The sequence below is a fragment of the Eumetopias jubatus genome, unplaced genomic scaffold (genome assembly GCF_037043125.1).
Source record: "Eumetopias jubatus isolate StellerSeaLion01/CBP00866 unplaced genomic scaffold, mEumJub1_p1.0 scaffold_4, whole genome shotgun sequence".
Lineage (NCBI taxonomy): Eukaryota > Metazoa > Chordata > Mammalia > Carnivora > Otariidae > Eumetopias > Eumetopias jubatus.
The window spans coordinates 46,558,441-46,568,339 of NW_028274810.1; the positions used below are offsets into that span (position 1 = coordinate 46,558,441).

Genomic DNA, 9,899 nt, shown 5'->3' on the forward strand with positions numbered 1-9,899 from the left:
ATTTATCCATCCTTGCATCCAGGGATAAATCACACGTGGTGATGGTGTATGATCCTTTTAACATGCCATTGAGTTTGGTTTGCTAGAATTTTGTTGAGGATATTTGAATTCATATTCATCAGGCATATTGGTGTAGAATTTTCTTTTCTGGTAGTGTATTTGTCCAGCTTTGGTATGAGAATAAACCTGGCCTTGTAAAATGAGTTCAAAAGTATCTGCATTTCAACATTTTGGAAGAGTTTGAATAAGATTAGCATTAGCTCTTATTTAAATGTTTGGTAGAATTCACCAATGAAGCTCTAAGGCTTGGGATTTTGTTTTTGTCTGTTGGGAGGCTTTCCCATACTGGTTCAGTGTCCTTACTTGATATATGGCTGTTTAAACTTCCTACCACTTGGGGGTGCCTGAGTAGCTCAGTTGGTTAAGCATCTGCCTTCAGCTCAGGTCATGATCCCAAGGTCCTAGGATTGAGCCCTGCATGGGGGGTGGGTCCATGCTCAGCAGGGAGTCTGCTTCTCCCTTTCTCTCTGCCCCTCCCCCTGACTTGTGTCCACTCTCTCTTTCTCTCTTTCCCTCTCTCACTCCCTCACTTTCAAATAAATAAATAAAATATTTTAAAAAATTAAACTTCCTACCTCCTCATGATTCTGTCTTAGTACTTCGTATGCTTCTAGGAATTTATCCATTTATTCTAAGTTATCCTATCTGTTGGTGTATAAATGTTTATGGTAGTCTCTTGTGATCATTTGCATATCTGTATTACCTGTTGTAATGTCTCTTCTGCCACTCATAATTTATTTACAATTTTCTTTGTTTTCTTAGTTTAGCTAAAGTTCTGTCAAATTTATTTTTGTTTTCAAAACCAACTTTCAGTTTCATATTCTTTTTCTTATTCTTTTTCTAGCCTCTATTTGTTTCTGTTATGATCTTTATTATTTCCTTCCTTCTGATAACTTTAGGTTTAGGGTGTTCTTTTTGTTGTTGAGGTGTAAGGCTAGGTTGTTTATTTGAGGTCTTTTTTTTTTTTTTTCCTTCATGTAGGCACTTCTTGCTATAAACCTCCCTCTTATAACTATTTTTGTTGCATCCCATAGTAGTTGGTATGTTGTCCTTACATTTAAATTTGTCTACACATATTTTTGATTTCCCTTTTGATTTCTTCTTTAACTCATTTGTTCCATACTATGTTAAGTTCCATATATTTATGAATTTTTAAGTTTTCCTCCTCTTACTGATGTCTAGTTTCATACCAGTGTGGCTGAAAAAGATCCTTAATATGATTTCAGGCTTCTTAAATTTGTTAAGACCTGTTTTTTTGCCTAACATTTACCCTATCTTGGAGACTATTCCAAGTGTAGTGGAGAAGAATGTGCATCTTATTGCTATTGGATGCACCATTATGTAATCTCTGTTAGATCCATTTCATCCCATAATATTGTTTATGTTTGCTGTTTCATCTTTCATATTTTGTCTGTATGATCTATTCATTATGAGAGTGAGGTATCAAAGTCCCTTATTATTATTTTGGTCTATTTCTCCCCTCCATTCTGTAATATTTCCTTTATATATTTAGGTGCTTCAATTTAGGATGCATCTATATTTATGGTTTATCTTCTTGATGAATTGACCCCTTTAGCATTATGTAGTGACCTTCCTTGTCTCATGACAGTTTGTGGCTTAAAGTTTATTTTGTCTGAAAAATTATACCCCTACTCTTTCTTGTTTACCCTCAGCATTCAATATTTTTCCCATCCCTTCATTTACAGCATATATGTTTCCTTAAAGTAGAAGTGAGTCTCTTATAGGCAACATATTATTGGAGCTTAATTTTTTTTTATCCATTCAACCTACTCCATTTTTTAAATTGTTTTGTTTTCTAGTTTCTTTCTCTCTCTCGCTCTCTCTTTCTTTTTCTCTCTTCTCTCCCTCTTTCTCCCTCCCTTCCTCCCTCCCTTCCTTCCTTCCTTGTTCCCTTGTGATTTTTTTTTTTTTTTGGTAGTAGTATGCTTCCCTTTTTCATTATCTTTTGTGTCTTTACTACAGGTTTTTAATTGTTACCAGTTTTTTTATTTTTATTTTATTTATTTATTTATTTATTTATTTTTAAACAATATGGAACCTTTATTTTTAAGGTAATTTCTGTACATCTGGAGTATGAGAGTAATCCTTTTACAAATGGAACTGATTACTAGAATAAACGATGACAAAACCATAACTGGTTATTTCATGTGAATCCACAGGAGTTTAAGCTTCAAATCCAGCCAAGAAGTTTGTTACAATCTCTTTCAGCTTAGCATCTGACTGTTCTGACATCTTTCCATCAGTCCTTATATTGCCCAACAGGGCCTGGTGCTGGCTGATAACATGAGCCAGGAAAGCATGCTCAAACTTTGTGATCTTGCTGGGCTCCAATTTATCAAGATACCCTCTTACACCAGCATAAATAACAGCTACTTGTTCTTCAATAGCCATGGGAGAATACTGTCTTTGCTTCAGCAGCTCAGTCAGTCGTACACCACAACTCAAGAGTAGCTGAGTGGCAGCATCGAGGTCAGAACCGAACTGGGCAAAAGCAGCAACCTCAGGATACTGAGCCAATTCCAGCTTCATGGTCTCTGCCACCTGTTTCGTGGCCCTGGTTTGGGCAGCAGATCCAACACGGGACACAGACAAACCAATGTTAATGGCAGAATGGATACCTTTGTAGAACAATTCTGTTTCCAAGAAGATCTGTCCATCAGTGATGGAAATGGCATTTGTTGGAATGTAAGCAGACACATCATCAGCTTGTGTTTCTATGGTAAAGCAGTCAAGGAGCCACCACCAAAAGAATCGTTCATTTTGGCTGCTCTCTCTAGCAGACGGGAGTGTAGGTAGAACACATCACCAGGATAGGCCTCACGACCAGGGGGCCGGCAGAGCAGCAGAGACATCTGATGATAAGCAACAGCCTGTTTGGATAAGTCATCGTAGATGATCAAAGCATGTTTGCCATTATCTCTAAAATATTCTCCCATAGAACAGCCAGAATAAGGAGCCAGGTACTGAAGGGGAGCAGCATGAGAAGCAGTAGCTGAAACCACAATGGTGTACTTCATGGCATCTGCATCTGTAAGTCTCTTCACCAACTGGGCAACAGTGGATCTCTTCTGACCAATAGCAATGTAGATACAGTATAGCTTCTTCTTTTCATCAGTTCCATCATTGAAACGTTTCTGGTTAATGATTGTGTCAATAGCAATTGATGTTTTGCCAGTCTGTCAGTCACCAATAATCAGCTCACGCTGACCATGACCAATTGGCACCAAGCTATCCACAGCCTTAATACCAGTCTGCATTGGCTCGTGCACAGAGATTCAAGGAATGATCCCAGGGGCTTTCAGGCCAACTCACCTACGGGGGTCTTGGAACCAATTGGACCCTTTCCATCAATGGCATTAACAAGGGCATCTACAACACGGCCCAATAGCTCCTCGCCAACTGGAACATCCACAATGTCTCCTGTTCTCTTCACAATATCTCCTTCCTTAATTAGTTTATCATTTCCAAACACAACAACACCAACATTGTCAGATTCCAAGTTCAAAGACATACCCTTTAAACATGAAGAAAACTCTACCATTTCTTCTGCCTGAACATTTCTCAGCCCATGTACACGGTCAATACCATCACCAATGCTTAGGACACGCCCCGTCTCTTCAAGGTCAACAGAGATATCGGCTCCAAGAATACGCTCTTCAAGGATAGAGGACACTTCAGCAGGGCCAATCTTCTGAAGACGCGTGTTAGAGGCATGGAGGTTCCTTGCAGCAATGAAGGAGGATCGCAAAGCATTTTTGGAGACCAGTCTGGCCCGCTGAGGGAGGGCACAGGCCACGGCCGCGGCGACGCGCACGGACAGCATCTTTGCAGGTTTTCCTTGGGTTGTTTCTCTGCAGCCGCAGCCTCTGGACTCTGTTACCAGTTTTTTAATAGTCTTACAGAAAACATATAAGTCTATTGTAAGCTGAGAACAAGTTAAATTGACCATATAGAAAAATTAATACTTCAACTTATCCTCCCAGTACAATTTGTTATTTATATCATAGTTTACATGTTTTATATATTGTTTATCCATTAATAAATTATTATAGCTATAGTTATTTTGAAAATTTTTATCTTTTAACTTTTATATCAAAGTGAAGTGATTTGCACACCACCACTACAGTATTAGAGTAACAAAAAAAGAATATTCTGAATTTGACTATATTCTTACCTTTACTGTTTTATATTTTCATATGTTATTACATTTTTGGTTAATATCCTTTCATTTCAACTTAAAGAACTCCTTTTAGTATAAGGTAAGGTAGGTCTAGTGGTGATGAACTCATACAGCTTTTGTTTGTCTGGAATCTTCTATCTCTTTAAATTCTCATGTTGTTCATGTATTATTTTTACTGATTTTGTTGTAACTCATTGAACTCTTTTAAGATAATTATTTTGAATTTTTTGTCTGATAGTTCACAGTTCTGTTTTATTTTTTTCTTTTTAGAGAGCAGGAGAGAGAGAGAGAGAGAGAGGTGGAGGAGGGGCAGAATCTTAAGTAGGCTCCACACTCAGCTCAGAGCCCACACTGGGGCTTGATCTCAACCCTGAGATCATGACCTGAGCTGAAATCAAGAGTTGGACACTTAACTGACTGAGCTACCCAAGTACCCCTAGATCTCTATTTCTTTAGGGTCAGTTACTGGTGCTTTATTTTGTTCCATTGATAGTGTGTTTCTCTGATTATTTGTGATACTTGTGGCTTTGAATTGGTGTCTACACATTTGAAGAACTAGGCATCTCTAAATCTTTACTAGCTGGCTTTGGCAGGGAAAGCCCTTCACCAGTCAGCCCATCAGAGATTCTGGGAGGACCATTTGGTGGGGTCTACAAGTAGGCAGATCTGATGCCTGGGTCCATGGGAGTGGGTCTACAGCCTGGGTCCACTGGGGCAAGTCTGATGCTTCCATATAAAGGGCACGCCTGTCACTTGATTCTGTGGTGACAGGCCTAACATGTGAGTCTATAGGTGGGCTTGGATGAGTCTGTGGGTGCCATCCTGGCACCAGGGACCACTGGAATGAGCCCTTTACATGGGTCTGTGAGGTCAGGCCTGGTGACTAGATACAAAAAGGTGGGCCTGGGCCTGGTGTTCATGGGGGTCAATCTGAAGCCTATGTCCACAGGAGATAGCCTGGTGCTGGGGAGGCCCTTGAGCGTGAGTCCATGGGGGCTGGCTTACTACTGGCCTGGGACTGATGCCTTGGTCCAGGGTTATGGGCTGAGTCCTGAGTCTACAGGGGCTGGCCTAGGCTTGGGATTTACTGGGGCAAACTGGTGCTGTGGTGCTCAGGTCCACATCAAAGTCAAGGGCTCATTTCCTTCTCCCATGAGAATATGTCTCTCTTGGCACTGGGCTCCCTGGACTTGGGGGAGGAGTGATATGAGTAATATGAGATTATCCTTCCCACCTTTTTCAGTGCTTTTTTTTTCTTCTTCTTCTTCTTTATTTCTGTTCTCCACTGAGATGCTATAATCTCTCACCTGGAATTTTTAACTCTGGTAAAGGTATTTTTGAGTGTGGATAGTTGTTCAAATTGATGTTTCTGTGAGGGGACAAGCATTGTAAACTCCTACTCTACCACCTCACTGTCATTACTTCTCCGATATGAGTCTTTAATAGAACTAACATACCATGCCATGGATAGATAGAAATTTCTTAAAGACATGCCTGGTCTCTAAGCATGAGCAAACTCTATATGTTCTTCCTAATTTAAGAGTAATGTCAAAAACAATTTGTGTAAACAATATAGGAATATGAAAGGATAGGTTTCTAAAGATGAAGAAAAAAATGCAGGTTTCTTAGCATTGATTAATAGCTATATATTCCGGGTATCTAGACGATCTTCCAGACACCAATATGTGCTACATATATTCTTAAAATTAATATGTTCACAAGTGAAATTATCATCTTTTCCCCAGATTCACATTGGATTTTTAATTTACCATACCCCAAGTCTCAAGCCATAAACTCCTATATCTCTTCATTTCTCAAGCCTAATAGCTTTCAGATCATGTTAATTCTAATTTCAAAAATATTTTCCCAAACTAGCCATTCTTGTACATCTTTATTGCCATTATCTTAATAGACAATAGTAAATACTTTCAAGAAATGTCTGGTAGAGTGGCAAGTGGAAATTTACCATCAAACATCATATAGATATCATTAATCTAGCTTACATTCTTTCTCATTAAGAAAATTTTTCCCCAGATATCCTGTCCCAAATTTTAATAATAGAAGTAGATGACAGAGGAGCAATAAATAACTTCATTTATCCTGCTCAAATTCTGGATGAACTGAAAGATGGACAAACTCAGTAGATGGAAATCAATTTGAAAACTTATTAATAACTAATGGTAGATAGGAGGAACAGGCTTATATGTGTGCTAACAATGGACTTCCTAATACTGAATCTCAGAAGTAGGTTGACTACTATATTAGAAATCTGTTTGTCAAACACCCCACTGCAGCCAGCCCAGTAACTTATAGTGGAAAGCAACAAAAGAGTATGTTTGTTTCCTGCAGGAAGCTGTTTTTGAAGAGAAAGAAGGAAGACCAAGTGGGCTGAATTACTGTTTCTCTCCCAAGATGTTTAGTTATCTTATTCTACTTCCCTGGGCAGTGGATACCTGGGCACCTGCCTAAGGGATAGCACATAGAAGCTGGGATTCCTTAGAGGAATAGGGGAAGGAAGTGTTCCACTAATATCATGACTAAAGATGACTCAACTCCTAGTCCAGATTACCTGGAGTTGGCCACACTGTGTAGTTAAGGACACAATCTTCCATATGGCCATGTTTATCTAAGACTTCTAACCCCATCTGCAAGCAGTTAAGTTTCAACCACAAAGAGGGTAGAGTTCACACAAGTTCATGCTCACTTCTGACACCAACTGGAAGTCTGAGGGTTTCTCAAAACCACCCTCAGGTTTGATAATTTGATAGAAAGTCTTATAGAACTTACTGAAGCATCTTAAACTCATGGTTACAATGATTACAGGAAAAGCATGAGAAATCCACCAAATGAAGAAATACAGAGGGCAGAGACTAGGAGCATACCAGATGGAAGACTTCTGTTGTCCTCCAGATATGTTACTCTATCAGCATCAATGTGTGATAGTACAGATAGAGCACTGCCAACTCTGGAAACATACAAATTTTGGTGAGCAGAGTTTTTGAGGCTTTATTATGTAGGCATGATTGATTACCCTTGTTTTAACTTTAAAATATGCTTGTTTTTTCAACTGAATTCAGTCTCTAGGTTAACTAATAGTGCATGACCCAAAGCTCCTATCCTAAATCATGTGTTTGGGCTTTCTGATGTGGCTGGCTCCACCCTGATTTATCTCTTTAAAGTATCAGTGTGGTCCAATAGGCCTGCCATGAAAAACTGAGAAAAAAAAAATACTCCTATCACTCAGGAAATTACAAGGATTTAGAAGTTGCCTCCTAGGAGCTGGGAACAGAGGCCAGATTTTCTTTGGGCAAGGCCAAATTCCTTACTATATACATAAGCCCTAATAATATCACTTCTAAACTGCTTTAGTGGTATTCTGATTTCTCACCCACCCAACCTTTCTCACTTTTAAGATCATTAACTACACTATTTATAGGGTTATCCTTCTCCATCAGAGGAAGAGGAAAAAGGAAGGAAGGTAGAAGTAAATTAGACTTGCTCATGTCATTCATTCTTTGGCTTTAAAAACCTTTCTGTTCCTGGTTTCTGTTTCCTTTTTGGTATATAAAATCCTGTAAAATCTGTCTAACTTACTGTCCCATTTCCTGACATTCCCCCTTGGGCTCACTCTGTGTTTCCAGAGAATGATCTATCACTCTTCACTGATTATCACTCTTCCCTGGATATTCGACTTTTTGTGACTCAGTCTGTTGGTACATGGTGTTGCTTATGCCTAGAATGTTCATCTTTTTTTGTCTGTCTTTGTTCATTAAACTTTCATTTTCCAATATATTAACAGCATATAGTAAGGGTAGTATATTAGTAAGGGTGGACTAATTGTTATAACAAATAGCCCTCAAATATCATTTACTAAGCATAATACAAAAAATGTATTCACACCATTGAGTATTTGGGAGGCTGCCTTCCACATGGTAATTCAGGGATCCAGGCTCTTGTGTGATTTTCTAAGAAAGGCCTCAGTGTCCTCCACTGGATCTTCTATATTCAACCATGTGTTGAAATAAAGATCATTTGAGAGATTTTTAAAAGCCCCTCCTGAAATAGGACATATCATTTCTGCTTCCACTGGTGAGAAGTAGTCACACATTTTCACCTAGAAGCAAAGGCCCAGAAAATGCAGCTTGGCAGAAAGTTTCAACAGAGAAACTACAGAAAAACTGGTAAACACTTAGGGAACTTGTGCCACAACAGGCTAAATGGTATGACTTCAGTGTGTCCTCCAAAATGTTTCTTAAGTAGAGTGTTTCCATAGTGTGGTGGTTATCACATTCACTTCACAAAATGTGTCTCAGACAGAAACATCTACTCTGTTCTTGATGATGGCACAGTTTTTGTCCCTATAGTGCTATATGCCATATTGTATTGAAATTTATTTGCATATTTACTTCTTTTGGGGAACTCTCACTTCTTAGAAGAGGCTATGTTTCATTTATCTTTTTATCTCTAGCAATTAACTATCATATCTGACATATAGTAGGTATATGATAAATACTTGTGAGTGAGTGATGTATGAAATAATGTTATTCAAATATATCTCAGGTAATTATAGAAAATTCATCTGAAACCCATTAGAATCACTAAGCAGGATGTGAAAATAAGTTTTGTGACTTTGAACTTAGAAAGAGCAGAGGCCTCCATTGTCAAAGTAGGAAAAAGAAAGGAAGAAAAGGAGAGGTGATGCAGCATTATGGGAAATAGATTTTTCAAACATTATTTTGCTTCTCTAACAATGCATATGAGTACTGCATGTGAGGGGTTGAGCTTGGGTTATAGAAGGAAGAAAGATCACCGTTGATTACAGAAATCTTAACTGTTAGCACTGTAATGAAGACCGGTAAGAATCTAGGTTTTAAGAACCAGTCAACAATGATCCTGAAAGTAGTGTTTGACCAGCAATGTTTTATAATAGGGAGCCATGAGTCAGGAATACACCCTTTAATCCAGGTGTCACTAATAACAAACATTTAAAATATTGATATATGGCAGTATACTGTTACTATGTATAACCTAAAAATCTACTCTCTGCCACATTTTTATTATAGCATGTAAATATTAATGTAAACACACATTCATGTAAAGAATGTACATATAAAATATCCCAATTTAAAAAAAATCCTAGGTACACAAGGTTGGGGCAATTAATTGAGGGGGAAAAAAAAGAAAAAAGAAAGATATGAACCAAAATAGTAACCTGGGTTTTTGTATAAGTATCTTATTATTCCCGGTAGATTGTTAGAATGGGGATTATGTGAGTAATTTTAGATGGATTTCACCATAACGTTCTAAGTAAAAATAATCTTGTATTAATTCCCTGGGGTTTGCAATAGCAAAGAACCACAAGTTGGGTGGCTTAAAAAAATAGAAATGCATTCCCTCACAATTCTGGATGTTAGAAGACTGAAATGAAATCAAAATGTTCATATGTCCATGCTCCCTCTGAAGCCTCTAGGGAAGGATCCTTTCTTGCCTCATTAGCTTTCAGTTGTTCCCATCGATTCATGGTGTTCCTTGCCTTGTAGATGTATCCATCCAGTCTCTAACTCTGTTGCCACATGGTGTTCTACCTGTGTGTCTGTGTTCTGTTTTCCCTCTGATAGGATACCAGTCATATTGGATT

At 38.4% G+C, this 9,899-nt stretch overlaps 1 pseudogene; it reads right to left on the reverse strand.

Moving 5' to 3' along the window:
- Positions 1-2,145: 2,145 nt before the first annotated feature.
- Positions 2,146-3,904, reverse strand: LOC114208438 (ATP synthase F(1) complex subunit alpha, mitochondrial pseudogene; annotated as a pseudogene).
- Between the last annotated feature and the right edge of the window lie 5,995 nt (positions 3,905-9,899).